The 18,907-nt window shown below is 37.7% G+C and overlaps 3 long non-coding RNA genes across 3 annotated transcripts in view; all 3 read right to left on the bottom strand.

The window, feature by feature from the left end:
- The window catches only part of LOC139816686 (uncharacterized), a 192,810-nt gene that overhangs the window by 124,746 nt on the left and 49,157 nt on the right, over nt 1–18,907 (bottom strand). The gene's annotated exons all lie outside the window — the stretch shown is intronic.
- LOC139816685 (uncharacterized) overlaps nt 1–18,907 on the bottom strand; it is an 87,039-nt gene that overhangs the window by 36,999 nt on the left and 31,133 nt on the right. The gene's annotated exons all lie outside the window — the stretch shown is intronic.
- LOC139816584 (uncharacterized) lies at nt 7,747–10,867 on the bottom strand. Its single transcript, XR_011733038.1, has 2 exons — nt 8,931–10,867; nt 7,747–8,839 (listed from the first exon to the last, which is right to left on the bottom strand). It is a non-coding gene; the product is annotated as an uncharacterized lncRNA (long non-coding RNA).

Below are 18,907 nucleotides of genomic sequence, written 5' to 3'. Positions count from 1 at the left end.
TTATATTTGTATTTATATTTATTTATATTAATATATATGTATATAAAATTCAAATTATAAGATGTGTTTTTTACAATATGCGATTTCATAATATAATTTCTGCCTATTACTGCCTGTATATTTTTATTAAATATTACATTCACACAATATTATCTATTTTTTTATGAAATTAATTTTAACCCTTCAGAGAATTATATGATATTTTCTGCCGTTTTATTTTTCTTCTTTGTTGCAACTAGAATACCGTGAAATACACTACATTTCGGGTAGCGGTAACGACGACGGCGGTCGTGAATGAAGAGAGAGAAGAAAAGGAGCCCTTGTTTATACAACTACGAGCCACGACGCTCGCTCCGACGAAGAAAACTCGATATCCTTCCACGCCTCGATTCCGATCTCTTTTGACCGTTCGCTTTTACGTACGTACGACTTCCGCGCGGGCGGGCTCCGCTGCAAACGAGTTTTCGAGTTCCTCCCTTGTGGGTAAAAGGGGATCGTGAAATTCCACAGGTTGTCCCTTCCACGGCAAATGCCTGTGTTTGTTCCTTTCGTTTGGTCCGGCGCTTATCGGCCGTATCGCTAGCTCGAGGCAATGCCGCCTGTTCGAGAAGATCAAGAAACCGGTCGTACGCTCGCGAAAATCCCATTTCCTCGGGCCGGCTCTTTGAATCTGGACTTAGTGAACCGTGAAGCTCCTCCAGCTTTCTCTGTATTTAAGGCCATTACGGCCGTTGACCCGCCAGCTTAATTTGGCCGCCAGCTGAATCGCTGTATACGCGCGATCTCCTTCTTTCCACGACTCACGACTTACGATAAAGTCCCACTTGGGGAAAACGGTTCGCGGTACGTTCTACTCATTGTTACGCGACGGAATACTTTGTGGAAACAAGCGCGTAAAAATTGATTCGCGCGATCTTTCTATTCGTGCAAGCAAATTATATACTATAAAAACTTCTATCTCGACGCAACGTCTTTAGAAATAACACATATCGCGCGCGTGTTTTCCTTACAATCTTAAGATGATAATACAAAATAGCGTATTTATTCAAGTCCTTGAAATTGGCCAGAAAAGGAAAAGAGGCAGTTATCTCTCATAGAATACCAGATACATAGATGCCCCGAAGAATTGGTTAAACGTGCGCCGGCTTTATTCAGTGAATTCTTGCGGCAGCCACCAGTACGGTCTCTCGTACATATGTATTCGCGCGCGGCTCAGCTCAATTCGGCTGGGTCGTTTCTAGAAGCGCGTTAAGTGCACGTAAGCAAATGCTCCCCCTCTCCCCAACTCGGCAACGTCGTAAGGTTTACGTTTCGGCTCCTCCGTTTGCATTCCGCCGCGCGGTTGAATATTCCACGAAAGAACCCACCCCAATCTACCGTCCTGCTCGGTCTCCCCCCGCCCCGGACTCCCCGGACGTCCCAGGAAACCGCCGAGAAGAGAGGAGCTTCAGAGACGTTTGAGAGGCCGATGCCGCGGCGAGGGTTGGGCGCGTGCATAATTCAGTGGTAATGTCGTGAGTATGCTCCGACCGCCGCGGCGCCGGCGGCGGCGGAGCTGCGCGTTGCGTTGCGTTGCGTTGCGTACGGTCGACCGAGTTCCGTCGGTCCGAAACTTCTCGTTATTGTCACTGTTTACCCGCTCTCTCTCTCTCTCTCTCTCTCTCTCTCTCTCTCTCTCTTTCTCTCTCTCTCTCGGCCGATGGCACTTTTATGGCAGTTGTCTCTACCGTTAGCGAAACATTTCATCGGCAACGATCGAGGGATGCCGAAACGTCGGGGACGATTTATAATTCCACCGAATTATAAATCGTGCGCGTCGATATTTCGAAAGACTACATAAACACGATTATCGCCCAAGAGGCGATTCGAAGAATTACGAGTTTGTCAAACGTGTTAGTTTTCCTTTTTTTAAAGAAGAATAAATTTATAAAATACATTGTATTACGCAATGTAAATGATTTTAATTAATGAAAATTGCGTCTGAAGAGTTCTGAAGGAACAATGTATAGAGTCGGAGATAGAATTAAACAAGAGCGCGACAAAAAATGGCAACTTGTCTTCTAAATAAGAGACTGGATCGATCGAGGGTTGGAGAGAGGTATACTCGATGGAAAATAGAAAGCTACTACTGGCAAACCGATAGCCGAACGAGTTTGTGAAGCGGGCCGGTAGCGGACCATTAATTGAGATGCAGCCCGATGTGAATCGTTAATTTAAGAGGAGAGAACTAGTTTGACTTAAATATTGACTCGACTGAGTTAACGCGGAACTGGCTTAGAGGCGGTACGGTCGCGTATGTACTTAGCCTTGCATGGGCGAGACTCCGCCGTGCAAAGAGGAACCGCTGCCGTGCGCGGGAGGAAACGAGCGGAGGGAAGCTGAAATAGGGGAGGGAGGGAGGGAGGGGAGGAGAAAGAGAGAGAGAGAGAGAGAGAGAGAGAGAGAGAGAGAGAGAGAGAGGAGAGAGAGAGAGAGAGAGAGAGAGAGAGAAGAGAAAGACGACGACGTGTATAACTCAAAAAGAAAGAAAACCGCAGGGCCAACGAAAATAGAGGATGTTGCGAGCAAGCTGTCGGAGACACGTAAAGTAAAACCCGTATCTGCAGTCTGACAGGCCGACTGCACTGCAAACATTTAGCTGCCAAAGCTGCCTCGAGGAGACTTTCATATTGTTGTTACTACTTAACCGCTACTTGTTACCGTTACTTACGGCTCCGTAGCTTCGTTAGTTACGCGGAGAACTGTTTCTCCCAATTAAAGCATGCGAACGCGCAACTGCTGCTGGTTGGATGCGGAAATTACGTCAAAATAAAGAAAACGATATATTTCGTCGGTCTGTTATTGCAATTGTGTCAGCGTCTCGCCGCGTGTAATTAAATAAAAATGTATTTCTGTGAATGTTGTTAGAACTCGGATGTCATATAAGTCAAAACATTATAGACTATAGACTAACAATAAAAAAAAAGAAAACTCAAAAGCCTATCTCGTTATCACGAAAGTTTCTAATAAGAAAACCCTATATGTAATTGCATGCAAAGTTACACACATAATTTGTCATATTATTATATCATTAAGTGAGCCAATTTTGTTATTCCGAGCTAAGAAAATAATAATCATTTAACGAAGTGACAAAACGGGCAAAGTTCAAAGTTCATAATAAACTTCTACCGCGTTCATAATAAAGACTACCGAGCAACTTCTATAATTCTTCGATTCCTACAGAATCGCGGAAATTAATCTACACATCTAATGAATCGCCGTGCCACCTGCTTGCTTAGAATCATCCCGGAACGTCTCCCGAGAGGAGCCGCGGATCTATATATGTATAATTGCATGCCGCAATAATGCACGCGGTATACAAGGTCTGCGGCGCGGCTTATTCTAATAATCGCGCCGGTTTGAAATTAAAGTCCGGGGTTGTAATTAACGTCACGTCGCGCGGTCACGGACGGCGGGATATATGTATATGCGGATAATCGCCATAAAATTACGGTAGGTTTACAGGCGAGAGAGACGTGGAGTGGGAAGATGCCAAAAAACGGCGAAACGTACGGAGCGGAAGAGCTCATGCCGAGTGACCGAAGGGACGGGGGGGGGGGGAAGGTAAGGGGACGACGGAGGTGGCTGAATTTAATAAGTCGTAATGCCGGGGCGCGCGCCATTCTTTCACGCGCGCCTTCTCAGCCATGGATAACGTGCTCGCTTTCCCTGCCGCAGTCGTTTTCCCTCGCGACTTTACGGCATGGAAATTCCGCGCGGATGGGGACCCGTTGCTCCAGCTTCTCTCTCTGAGAATAAACGCGTGACCCAATTCGACTTATACGAGCCGGGAATTACCTGCATGGCGCGAAGTAATTCGTGGAACACGATGTAGAAACGACAATAGGAACGACACACGCTGGCGCGATGCAATACAAGGCCGTTAAAACTGCTGCCAACACGAAAATTGCAGTGTAACTATTCCTCGCCACAAAGGGAGAGGAAAAAAGAGAAAAAGTCCGGCTATGTAGTTAATCCGGAAAAATCAGGAGTAAAGTTGTATAAATCACTCAAACGAGCAACAAACAGACAGAGTGTTATTTCGCGTACATTGTAAAATTAATGTATCTCTGTACTGTAAAATAAAAAATGTTTTTTTAAAACAAAGTTCCATAAAATCTGCTGTGATAAACACCGTGTTGGAATGTTTTATTTTTTAAGATTTATATAGTACAAACATATAGACATGCACAGAGAAAGCGAGAGAAAGAAAGAATACGCACGCAATCTCTGCGAAAAGTTTTGAGTTTTATCAATAGTTAGAAAATAGTTGTCGTAAGAGCACTTTTCAACTCTATCGCATTGTTCTTCCGATAATACAAAATCTCTATGCCTAAAATAACAAAAAAATCACACGGGTGGAAGCGGAACAATCGAAAGTGTAAAAAGTTGAGGTACACAGGGCAAAACAAGCAAAAAAAAAAAATAAACGCGTGGTCGCCACGCGCGTTAGAAGTAAAACTTCTGAAGGCAAGGCTTTGCCATAACTTTTCTGAAATTAATACAAAAACAATACAACGGAATTAGTCACTCCACGCAGCCGTCCGCAACTCGAAAATGTGTTATACGTAGTTCTCACTATATCCGTCTCGCCGTGCCGTACGCCTGATCGAATTTTCGTGACGCGTTTTTGAGTCGCAAAGTCGAACTTACTTACCGATACAAAAGAAGTTTCATTTTGTACGCCTGTTGGTCGAATTTTCGTGACACTTTTTCGTGACGATTTTTCGTGTCGCACAATCGAACTTACTACCGTGCCGAAGAAGTTTCATTTCGTACGTCTAGCTATTGGTCGAATTTTCGTTACACTTTTTGCTTCCCAAAATTTGTGTCGCAAAATCGAACTTACTACCGTGCCAAAAGAAGGACCCATCTCGCCAATGCCGTACGCCTATTGATCGAATTTTCGTTTCCTAAAATTCGTGTCGCTTTTCCGTGTCGCAAAATCGAACTCACTGCCGTGCTTAAAGAAGTTTCACTTTAAAAAATGTAATATTTCCGAGCGTTTCTGGCTCATTGCAAATCCGTTGCGAATAATCGCTAGTAGATGTGTGAAAGTAACAAGAAGAAAATAGAAAAGTTTCTTTCGTACAAAGTGCATCGTGATGATTTTTTAGTGAAATTAGGCGACGGGATTATTTTGCACGGATCCCCCGTGACCCAATTTCACAGCAAGTCGCGATTCATCAAAAACTACGGGAGCTCCCGAAAGGAAATAAAGTGCGCGCGGTGGTAGGAAAAATTATTGCGCGGAAGAGACTTCACAAGAGGAAATATACGTCGAGATCTTTGAATAGTGCGCGCCATCTAAATTTTCCTCTTTCGCGAGAAGCTAATTCCGCGATGTAGTTCCACGATACAATTTAATATCTACATTAATTTAAATTTACACGCGTAAATTGTATAGATGCAAATATAAATAAATTGAAATTTTTTTATTCTGTAGCAACGCGATGACGCGCTTATATAAGGTAACTCCGGTATTTACGCTGCGCGAGGTTTGACGCCGCAGACATCAGAAAAAATAGAAGAAATAAAGGTACTTGCTCGCAATTATTCTGTTATGTGCCTTTATGCCATATTAGTATTGTGTTGTAATTTCAGTTTTTTACTGTTAATATTAACGAAACTGTCGTGAGTTGAATCGATTTCTCACCGTAAGCGCGATCTTGTGTTACGACCTATATATGTAAAATAATTATATATATATATAAGGAATGTAAAAGGTTTAATGGTTATTTCATGATACATAAGTGCAGTAGAGGGATAGTAAATAATAGAATACAGCAAAATACAAGTGCATAGCTCTTGTATTTTTTGTATAACTTAATATCTTGTATATCTCTCCTGTTTAGGATATACGGCAAGTTAGCATGCGGGATTTATACCATAGTACAGACACTTTGTAAAACTCGAAAAATCTTCTGTGTTCTTTTTTCTTTTTTTGGGTCGTATAACAATAATCTTAAATGCATCTATCGCTCTTCTATTTTTTTTTAATTTTTTAGTTTTATAATTTGTTTATCATTCTTACATCTCAATAAACTTCTTACATACATTTTGTAATTTATTATAAGATTTTATTGCCTTATTTATAAACATTATTTGTAATTTTTTTATAAGGCGTATATTTCACCCATGGCATGAATGTCATATAACCCACCCCTCTGGGATATATGGCAAAAATGCAAGGGTTTCTAACAGTTTTTTTTAATAAATACAAAAAATGAATATTTCATATTACTATTTTTTTTATAGTAGTAGACAGTATAAAGTTTTTATTGGTATAATTCATTTGCCTTAAACATAGTAAATAGTACTCGATAAATTAAGTTTCCCTTAGCTGCGGCGTATATACCGGAGTTGCCCTATTTCATAACGTAAAATTCACGTTTTCTTTAAATTTCTAAACATTAAGTAACTTTCAATTTTCCATGAGCAGCAATATATGTATATGTATGTATAACATGTTGCAATTTCATATAGTATAAAATAACTTTGTTCGCTTACTTCGTTAACTGAAAATTGGTTTTAGCGCGGCGTGCATTGTTGTAAGCAATCACTCAAAAACAATACGTTGCAAACGCGTTTTCGAAGGTATACAAGAAAATTATTGTAAGCAATTAAACATGTTTTATTACTACCTTTTCACTCAAATATTATTTATATCCAGGTACAAATACTTTTTTAATAAAAATATGCTCACGCGTAAATTAATTAATTAGACACAAGTCTATCTACGGACGATACCTGAGATGGTTAGAGAAATATTTAGATTCGACGGATTTATTCTCTCCAATTTATAGCGTGTTTGTTAGCGGAAATTGTATAATGCCTACGTATGCAAGTCAAATATCAGTTGATCGTAAATCTGCCACGGGCAAATAGAGTGACGTAATTTTCATTGTCCCGAAAAACTTGTGCGCACTCGCGGTACACGGATCTGTGTGCGCTCTGACATATTTTATTTAAACATCTACCTACACGCATATAGACACGTACTCCAGATTAATTGACGCGAAATATCGTGTTGTCGTATCGTTAATACACGTACGGATAAGCTGACAATATACAGTTACATTCCAGTATTATTTTTCGGTATTATTATCTGTACTAATATTTTAATAGGAATTTATGTCGTAACATTATAAAAGTAATATGAGGATTTCAAATGTCTCGATATCTCGAGAATTTAACGTAACGGATCACGATCTCTTTCTTTAACTCTTTCCGGAGATTTCTGCAGGTTTTCTTAGCTACTTGGTGTACTCTCTACTCGATACGAGAGCTGTACTTTAGCATGACAATACATCGGCGAAACTGATATCAATTTCAACTACGAATGCGCTACTCAACGACGATAAACTTTACCCCAATTTGGTCGCAAAAGTTATTGCTCGTGCAACCTGTGTATATACGCCAGTTATTTGGTGCACTATAAAAGCACGGAAGCGTCAAATGGCAAAACTATAAATCTAGCGAAACTTTTTATACAACTCGACCGTGATATCTTATGATTTTTCTTTTTCTATCCCCTTTTCTTTTCTTCCTCTACTATATAGCATGCAAGAGAAATAACAATGTAAAAACGCGCGTAATAGGAAACACACAAGTTGCTCAAGTGCATTGTGTTTGCACAAGCTCGCGCACAAGCCTGAACTCCAGATTTAGATGAGGAAGGAACAAATAATTAAGAATTCGGTGGAGTTGAGAGAGAGATTGCATTTAATGAATTCAATATTTTTAATATGACTCGAATAGGCAGAATTAGATACAGAATACCAACATTCGTTGCTCCGGAGAAGGGAAACTGCCCGAAAACCTTCTCAGTATTCTTAAACAGGTTATTACACATAGGTTATAAAGCATATAATAAATATACAAGAAATGAATAAAACACACAAAGGAAACAATTCCATAATTATTATATTACAGTCCTTTCCTGTTCTTGATGATGAAATAAAAGTTGAATTCACTGAATCTTTGTTTCTATATATTCTCAAGTTAATTACAAAGGAAATATTCCTGGAACCTAATCTCAGAGTTTTTGTTGAAGTAATTAAAAATAAAAGAAAAATGTGATTTCAGGAGAGGACTGTTCCACAAATCAATCAATTCAATCAGCATATAAATTCAAACATAAGTAATATAGTTATGGAATCAATGTATCAATCTGTGAATCGTAAATATAGACTATTTCTCTTCACCTTGCTAAAGTTTATCATATATCAACATCTTCTATAAAGCTAATAATTTTCCTTTAGTCAAATCCTGTAATTTATACAAAATTACAAAGTGTAAGGATTTCTCAATAGTCAGAATTCACAAAGCTTATTGAATCGATACATTAATTCAGAATAGCAGAAACAATATATTTAATCAGTCAGAGTTAACACAATACTTAGTGAAATCATCATTAAATCAAGAAATTAATGCTTACAGAAACGCACAGAAATGAATTTGATAATAACGCAAGAGAAGAATTATGTCTCGCATCGAACGCAATTTCATTTAATACTTATTTTAAAAGAAATAGAGAAAATGTTCGCAAGGTAATATAATACATCATAAATACGTAACAAAGTTTGTCTTTTACAGTTCACGAAATTTGGTTGCAACCGCACAATTTTTCACTGATTTTACTTTACACTGAGCTCAGTAAAATTAAGACTCGAGATAACTTTTATTGTCTGTCCAAACAAAAAGAGCGAGGAAGTTTTCCTCTCACTTGTTTTCATGATTTCTGTGAAGCTTGTATCATCCGAGAATAATGTTGAGAGGATTGATGATCTCTCTCTCTCTAGAAACGGCAGACGAATGTCTAACGTTAACACTCAGGAACGGTAGACGAAAGTCTAACGTTCTCAAGATAATATATTTAAACATGTTACCTTTCACAGAAGATAAAGTCACCTCGAATATTCTCAAAAGGAATATATATATATATATGAAAATCTCAGTCCTTCTCCGTTTCGGAACTTTATGACGTCGAAAAGGCTCGGAATTCCTATCGTCAAGGCTCTCTCAAGTTTTTTGCAGCAAATGGCTGCCTTCCTTCGTTCCTCGTGCCAGCGTAGCTTGCCGGGACGGATATCCCTGGATTCCTTTCGGTACGGTTTGCAGTCTCAAGGATATTTCGTTGAATAAATCTTGAGTAGAATTAATCACAATATGAAACACGGATAGACAATTCAAAAACTGATATATGCGAAATCAACAATATGACGCAATAATCTCGATCTTTCGCAACAGAGCACGAAGCATCGTGCACGCAATCTAGGAAACGAATGAGTCGCTCGCCCGGGCTGCACGCCCCTCCAGATATCCCTACGCAAGCGCGCGGGAAGCTCGCGCTCGACCGTTCTCGAGCGCCTGGGTTACTCCGCGGTCGGATCTATTTTTCGCATACGTATCCGCACGTACCGACCTACCACAATACGAACGCTTGGCTGCCGCAACTATACAATCTCTCTCTCTCTCTTTACACGTTGATTTCAAACACGTTGTAAAATAAAGATAGAATAATTTTAGAGCTATTTTTACACCACAGATGTCTTATACTTAACTAAATCGCTAAGTCCGTCAAAAAAGTGTACCTGCAGGATTTCCTGTTACCTACAACTAAAGCAGTGTGTTAGTGCGTATGATCACTAAAGAACCGTCTACAATAGCCATAAGAGAATGAGAGAGACGTAAGCAGTAAGCTATTGACCAACCACATTATTCTTAAATTGTAAAAATCCCAGTCAATAGCTTACTGCTTATGTCTTATACTGCATACTCTTATGCCGGGTACTCACTAGGACCGTGCAACGTGCAACGCAACGGTTGCTGCAACTAGTGAATACGTCTTATTTCGGAACAAACCTATTGTGAAAAAATTGTGACAACTGTTGCGTTGCACGTTGCACGGTCCTAGTGAGTACCTTAACACAGGCTAGACGGTCCTTAACACATGCCCACCATAGGGTATCACTGGTATCAGATGCACAACACACACATACCGCTTCCATTGTGTGGTAGGTAACATGGCTGCCGGCCGATTATAGTTTTTTCCATAGCCAAAAAAGAAAGAAGTTAGCGATCTAGTTAAGTATACAGTTAGTCAAGTAAAAACGTGTTCGGCCTAATTTATAGAAAAATTGAGTTAGCAAAATTTTGAAATACATAGATACATTCTATTTGATTAAAGCTAAAATGCAATTACATTAATAATGTGTCCAGTCATCATCGTCGTCGATAATTGACTGATATCTCCGAAGCATATTTTGCACTACAGTCTGTCAAGTAAGAGCGTGGTCGCTACAACTCGCAGTTGGTAAAAGCTGATGTACTCCTGATTCTTGCGTGAGTTGATAGAGGATACTTTTCTCCTTGATGCTTTGCGAAGAAAAGCTCAGTTGTCGTTAAAGTTTTGCCAGAGCAAAGCATAGGCGTTATGAGTGCCGCGTACGCGTCGCGTTTCGAAGCTGTGATACGTGTTTAAACACAATCTGAATGCGGACAAAATGTTGGAAATCTATAAAAAGACCTTGTTACTATCTGCCAACTCGTGATTTATAAAAAAAAAATGAAGATTGGATCCTGCAGGAGGATAATGATCCGAAACACCGGAGCAGACTCTGTACTGAGTGGAAGAAGCAATCTGGTATCAATCAATCTGATTGGCCGTCACAATCGCCCGATGCAAATCCGATCAAAAATGTTTGGGCATATATTAAGCATAAGCTTCGTGGAAGACAAATATTCAGTTTCAAGCAATTATCTTGAGAGATTCGTCGGATATGGAGATTCTTGCCGCAAAATATGCCTCGGAGATGTCAGTCAATTATCGATGACGATGGAGACTGGACACATTATTAATGTAATTGCATTTTAGCTCTAATCAAATAGAATGTATCTATGTATTTCAAAATTTTGCTAACTAAATTTTTCTATAAATTAGACTGTAGACATCTGTGTACGATAAATATATTTTATATAGGCATATATCTGTGTTTTATATAGTCCATATCTAAAAAAAGCATGTAAAGTCGATACTCGAATCTCGAATCTATCAAAGTTTATTGTTGTCGCTTTTCCGCAATGCCGATTGGTTCTCTCGCTGCGCTTACTTCATGAGCAGCTGTCATCGTATATTTTGACAGTTGTGTGTAATGTTAAAGCTAAATAGCGCGCGCGAAGCGCGCGTCTGTGGTGTCTAGTATATATAAAATGTATTTATCGTATATACGCGCGCGCGACACGGTTGCATCATTCTTAAAACATTTGCGACAGTTTAAAAAAAAGATTGTAAGAAAAACATTTATTTGTTTCACGTGAGCTACAATTTGCAGCTAAAAAATCAGAAACCTTTTTCTTTCATAAAAAATTCAAGATTTGTTTAAAAATCTTTAAATAGCATCATGCAGTATAGTAGGAGATATTAAGTGGAATTCAATGTACTACCAGAAATGTTCTTTTTTTTATATTTAAGTATATAGCATTTAATATGTTGAATTCGTCTTAAGTACGTTCTACAATATCATGAAAAAGAATCATACGGTGCTATTTAAAAAAATCAAAGTGACCGTGAATTTTTGTAATAAAAAATTTGTCGTTTTTTTTTTAGATTAGAAGTTGTAGGTTGCGCGAAATAGATAAATGTCTTCCTTACAATCTTTTTTTTTTTAAGTTTTAAATTATCGCAAATGTCTTAAAAATTATGTGAACCGTTACGATAGGCACCTGTATATAATAAATATACATATATTATGTATATACATATGTTTATATGTACACTTCTTAAAATTAAAGGACCACTTAAAATCAGCGTTAAAAAGAACCAAATTCAAAGTCACGTATTTTTATGAAAATGACACACCCGAATCCTAGTTAGATATGGCCATATGGCCAACGACTTCTCTCGACGCGCTTACACGCGTTCTTTAGTCTCCAGACGAAAATAATAAATACAGACTCAAAAGATCTAACAATTAAATAATTTAAATCGACTGACTGGCAATATATAACGTCTTTTCGATGTGAACATTGAAAAAACTGTGAGCCAACTCGCTTTGTCGGATTCACACAGCACTTTTTCGGATCAATCATCGAGACATTATTAATTTCGACCAACGCTTTTGGTCAGATGATGTAATTTCTAAATTAAATATTTTTAAATTTTATTGCGAAAAATATTACCCCAGCCAGGGTTCGAACCTGGAACCTCCCGTATACCGTGCGGGTGTCGTGCCAATTCGACCACTGGGGCTGTAGTAATATTTATCGCAATAACAACTATAAGATGGAGCACCTGGCTGGGGTAATATTTTTCGCAATAAAATTTAAAACTATTTAATTTAGAAATTACATCATCTGACCAAAAGCGTTGGTCGAAATTAATAATGTCTCGATGATTGATCCGAAAAAGTGCTGTGTGAATCCGACAAAGCGAGTTGGCTCACAGTTTTTTCAATGTTCACATCGAAAAGACGTTATATATTGCCAGTCAGTCGATTTAAATTATTTAATTGTTATTCAAAAGATCTATCCCAAACTCAATGCTGATTGCATCAGCATCTTCAAAAAGTTATTCAGGACAAAACACGTCCGAACATGTGTCTCGACGAGACTGATATTGGCGGCAGAATTACAGATTTTTAGTGAACAAAAACCTAAAATGCACTACTTACTTCAATTGTCATGACTCAATGAAAAAGATTGTAGCGTAAGATTAAGAAAAAACATTTTAAAGAGATGATGTTAAATTTTACAATATAATTAAAAATAATTTTGGAGATTAAATTATTTTCGTCGTGCACGCCATCAAAGTTGAAGTTTATTTTTCCATTTTGCAAGGTTCATTTTAAATTAGTTTGTAGTAAAATCTTTGCAGAAAAACATGCTTTGAAGCATTCAAAAGTTTTGTGCTTTAAAACGCTTTAAAACATCGCTCTGCAATCATTTTTTCACAAAGATCGTAATCTTTAAATTGATCCTTTTTAGCGTTGATTTTAAGTGACCTTTAATTTTGTTGAAAAAAGTGTATAATATAATAGTATATTACATTTATTATGTATACATTATACTGATTATACAATTATACATATAGTAGATTTGACTAATTTGAATAATTTTTTGATACGTTCTACTGTGAATTTCACAGTTCTTAAAAACTTTCGATATTTTAAATAAAGATTTCTCTCTTAATAGAAACTTACAAAAGCAAAAAACTCAGAGATTAGTTTCTATAAAATTTTGTCTCTGAAATCAGACAAGGCACATTTCTTTGGATACGCTGATGATAAAGATGAAGAACTAACGAATACAAAAAAATATACAAAATGCGCATACGAAGATGACGATCAAGTTTACGATAATTTCAATTCTTCCAAACGCAAACGTAAGTTTAAAAACTCTCATTTTATTTAAATTTATGTCTATGAGTACATTATTTTCATTAAGAAACAGTAAAAAAAGAATAAATAAAGAAAAAAGTAAAGCAACAGAGCAAGTAATAAATGTTTACTGAATATCGGAGACCAACAACGTTCTCTCTAGAGTCTAGATTGATCCGTTATGACGATTGCATGGACGCTTCTCAAAGCACTCACTCGGATAAGCTCGCGCGCGCTGCTCGATCACACTCGAAACACGCGAAACACGCAGGATAATGCGATACGCGTGTCAGCACGTTATCCCGACGGGATGAAAAAAGAGCCGAATTGATAGATTAAAACGACCGTATACTCGTTTGCCGTTCAATCCCGACGCTCGATCGCACAACGCGAAATGCGCGTGTCGACGAACGAGCTCATCGGACAGACGACCGGAAGCAGAATGAAGAAAATGAACGTTCAGGGGACTGTATTCTCGAGCCTGCCCTAATGATTTTCGTATGCGACTTTCTGTTTGAAAAGTATTGAATTTCGCATGCAAGTTTCATGAAAAAGTTTTCGAACGCAGCTCAGTTATTTAAGGCGCTTTTACATAATTCGCAGTTCGTGAAACGCAAGATATACGCACAGTCTACATGTCAATCTAACCTCTCTGTGTATATTGTAATTATTTTGGTAAATTCCGAGACGCACCGCGTAATGTGCGGCACTGACCGCGAATGTTCTCACGGGGATATGAATGTCAGGAAGGATGGCTTGGGAGAGACAAGAGATAATTAATGCTTGGGAAATGATACTTTATTCCTCTACGTGGTACAAGCGTCCGATCGCCCTTGACGCTGTACAACGACTCCCGACTCGCCGACCGTTCACTCTTCTCGTCCCCGAATCCACCAATAGGAGCTCTTTATCTCACGCTATACCAATCCCGACGCTTCTTCCTGCGCAGAGCGCTACGGCGCAACTCGGTATCTCAAGCGACCAATTACATTACTCTTAGCCTACACAGGCACGGCGCGACATTCGACAGATCGGGAACAATCGAAATCTTACAGTTCGGCCATTCTGCGAATACATTCGACCCGAATGTTCACAATATATTTTAATCATTCATAAACTTAAATGTCTCTTTCTTTACGACAACAATTGCACCTCCTCATTATAAGGCTTTAACTGAATATTAATTTTATGAGTAACCAAATAACAAAATATATTCTTCATTGTTAACCTTAGGCATCACATCACAGATTTGTTACTCCAACTTAAATCTATTTATCGCGAAACTTTTCGCACGCAAAACTTTCTTAAACTAATTTTACATTAATGCTTAAAAATAAACGGCTTAACTTTAAATGTCGATTTTAAACTTACAACTCTGGCTGTTTTATCCAAAACTTTAACCGATCTGGGGAAAGTATTGAATTATACGGTCTCGAGGTTACATTAAATCCAGGTATATCTTGAATTACATATCTGTTATTATTTAATACCTTTGTGACCATATACGGTCCCTTGTAACACGGCTTTAATTTTTTATCCTCGCCTGGTTTTAATGTACTATCTCTTATCATAACGTAATCGCCTTTTTTATATTGAGTTGGTTTTTTATGATGTTCATCATAATATGACTTATTATAGTTCTTAATTTTATTGGTTACTTCTAAAGCTAATTTACGCGAATCCTCTCGCTCTTCTATCCCCAATGACTCATTTTCAACCAAATGCAATAAAGATTCTACCAACTCAATATCCGAATGATTACGTTGCTCATAACCAAGTAACAATTTTGAAGGAGTAGCCTTCACCGATGAATGGAAAGTATTATTTATCACATACTGAATGGTTCCAATTGTAGAACACCAAGATTGTTGAGCCTCTACTATTCGTTTCAAAGATGCTTTCAAAAACCTATTAATCCTTTCTACCATACCATTCGCCCACGGAGCGGCTACCGCAACTAGACGATGTTTAATATTTCGTTTTTTCAAAAATTCCGCAAATTCATTCAAAGTGAACGCAGTGCCTCTGTCCGATACTAAAACGCTTGGGTTACCAAATGTATCAAATAACGACGTGAAATGCTTAATAACCTCCTTCGATCCCGTAGATTTAACTGGAAATAACCAAGTAAAGCGCGTGAACGCATCGACTATAACCAAAATATGCTTAAATCCACTGACCGATTCTGAAATAGGCCCAAAATGATCTACATGAACAATTTGACAAGGATTTTCAGGGGCATCAATTATTTGCATCTCACCTTCGCGAGTATTATCGGATGCATTAGCCATCAAACAAATCAAACAATTATTAATATAATCCAACACCTTTTTCCTCAATGAAGGGTACCAATAATTTAAATAAATACCCTGGAAGGTTTTCTCTATTCCGCAATGCGCCATCTCGTCATGATACACCCGTATAACATTATTTAACATGGCTTCAGGTATCACGAACCTAGGCTTATCCGAACATTTCCGGAAAACAAGACCATCAATTAAAGTGAATTTATCGTGATCTTCAAATTCTAATTTTTCCGCAATTTCTTTTAATTTTGGATCACACAACTGCCTATACTCCAACTCCTTCTCAATAGGCATTGGTTCTACATATGCAATGGCTCTGCTCAATGCATCAACATGAGCCATGCGTTTACCCTCGCGATGTACAATATTGAAACTATACACTTGCAAACGAAGTGACCACCTAGCAATTCGCGGGTTAATATTAGCCTTTTTCATCGCAAATACTAGTGCAATACAATCAGTGACAATGGTAAATGGAATTCCGTATAAATACATATGCCATCGTTCCACCGCTTTAACCATAGCTAGCATCTCCAACTCGAAGCTATGATACTTAGCCTCAGCCTTATTGGTAGTCTGACTAGCAGCGGAACGTCTCGCGGCCAGGGCCGAATATCATGTGGGTTCCACAGGGGGTCCGAACGTATCGTAGGTTAATTATTATCGGCCGCTGGGCTTTTCTTACATATTATTAATTAATGAAGATTAAATACATCTATATATAAATATTTTTGACAATATTCAAACTGTTTTTTCATCGGTTTGATATAAAAACATGTTTTAATTGTTATAGATTATTCGATAAATAATTGTAGAACATAGCAAAGAACGATTCTCTCCAAATTTTTAGAGGATCACGTCCTTGTGATAACAAAACATTCAGCAAGTATTTGCGACAATCCGCGGTTCCCCTTAATTGTTATTAATTTTTTATTAATAATTTATTCAGCGGCGACCGATCGCAAAGAACGATTCTTTCCAAATTTTTAGGGGATCACGTTCTTGTGACAACAAAATGATTCAGCAAGTATTTGGGACAATCCGCAGTTTTAAATTAATTGTTATTAATTTTTTATTGATAATTTATTCTCTGGCGGTCGATAGCAAAGAACGATTCTCTCCAAAATTTTAGGGGATCACGTTCTTGTGGCAACAAAACGATTCAACAAGTATTTGCGACAATCCGCGGTTTCCCTTAATTGTTATTAATTTTTTATTAATAATTTATTCAGCAGCGACCGATCGCAAAGAACGATTCTCTCCAAATTTTGAGGGGATCACGTTCTTGTGAAAACAAAACGATTCAACAAGTATTTGCGACAATCCGCGGTTTCCCTTAATTGTTATTAATTTTTTATTAATAATTTATTCAGCAGCGACCGATCGCAAAGAACGATTCTCTCCAAATTTTTAGGGGATCACGTTCTTGTGAAAACAAAACGATTCAACAAGTATTTGCGACAATCCGCGGTTTCCCTTAATTGTTATTAATTTTTTATTAATAATTTATTCAGCAGCGACCGATCGCAAAGAACGATTCTCTCCAAATTTTTAGGGGATCACGTTCTTGTGACAACAAAACGATTCAGCAAGTATTTGGAACAATCCGCGGTTTTATATTAATTGTTATTAATTTTTTATTGATAATTTATTCTCTGGCGGTCGATAGCAAAGAACGATTCTCTCCAAAATTTTAGGGGATCACGTTTTTGTAACAACAAAACAATTCAGCAAGTATTTGCGACAATCCGCGGTTTCCCTTAATTGTTATTAATTTTTTATTAATAATTTATTCAGCAGCGACCGATCGCAAAGAACGATTCTCTCCAAATTTTGAGGGGATCACGTTCTTGTGGCAACAAAACGATTCAGCAAGTATTTGCGACAATCCGCGGTTTCCCTTAATTGTTATTAATTTTTTATTAATAATTTATTCAGCAGCGACCGATCGCAAAGAACGATTCTCTCCAAATTTTGAGAGGATCACGTTCTTGTGGCAACAAAACGATTCAACAAGTATTTGGAACAATCCGCGGTTTTATATTAATTGTTATTAATTTTTTATTGATAATTTATTCTCTGACGGTCGATAGCAAAGAACGATTCTCTCCAAAATTTTAGGAGATCACGTCTTTGTGACAACAAAGCGATTCAGCACGTCTTTGCGACAATCCGCAGTTTCCCTTAATTTTTATTAATTTTTTATTAACAATTTATTACTTAGCGGTCGACAGCAAAAAGCAATTCTTTCCAAATTTTTAGGGAATTACGTTCTTGTAATAACAAAAATCGAAAACGACCACTAGAGAATAAATTGTTAATAAAAAATTAATTACAATTAAGGGAAACCGCGGATTGTCCCAAATACTTGCTGAATCATTTTGTTGTCACATGAACGTGATCGCCTAAAAATTTGGAGAGAATCGTTCTTTGCGATCGGTCGCCGCTGAATAAATTATCAATAAAAAATTAATAACAATTAAAGAAAACCGCGGATTGTCGCAAATACTTGCTGAATCGTTTTGTTGTCACAAAAACGTGATCCCCTAAAATTTTGGAGAGAATCGTTCTTTGCTATCGACCGCCAGAGAATAAATTATCAATAAAAAATTAATAACAATTAATATAAAACCGCGGATTGTCCCAAATACTTGCTGAATCATTTTGTTGTCACAAGAACGTGATCCCCTAAAAATTTGGAGAGAATCGTTCTTTGCGATCGGTCGCCGCTGAATAAATTATTAATAAAAAATTAATAACATTAAGGGGAACCGCGGATTGTCGTAAATACTTGCTGAATTGTTTTGTTGTCACAAAAACGTGATCCCCTAAAATTTTGAAGAGAATCGTTCTTTGCTATCGACCGCCAGAGAATAAATTATCAATAAAAAATTAATAACAATTAATATAAAACCGCGGATTGTCCCAAATACTTGCTGAATCATTTTGTTGTCACAAGAACGTGATCCCCTAAAAATTTGGAGAGAATCGTTCTTTGCGATCGGTCGCCGCTGAATAAATTATTAATAAAAAATTAATAACATTAAGGGGAACCGCGGATTGTCGTAAATACTTGCTGAATTGTTTTGTTGTCACAAAAACGTGATCCCCTAAAATTTTGAAGAGAATCGTTCTTTGCTATCGACCGCCAGAGAATAAATTATCAATAAAAAATTAATAACA

This window comes from Temnothorax longispinosus, chromosome 7 (genome assembly GCF_030848805.1).
Source record: "Temnothorax longispinosus isolate EJ_2023e chromosome 7, Tlon_JGU_v1, whole genome shotgun sequence".
NCBI classification, from domain to species: domain Eukaryota; kingdom Metazoa; phylum Arthropoda; class Insecta; order Hymenoptera; family Formicidae; genus Temnothorax; species Temnothorax longispinosus.
This window is presented reverse-complemented; position numbering and strand designations above follow the sequence as displayed.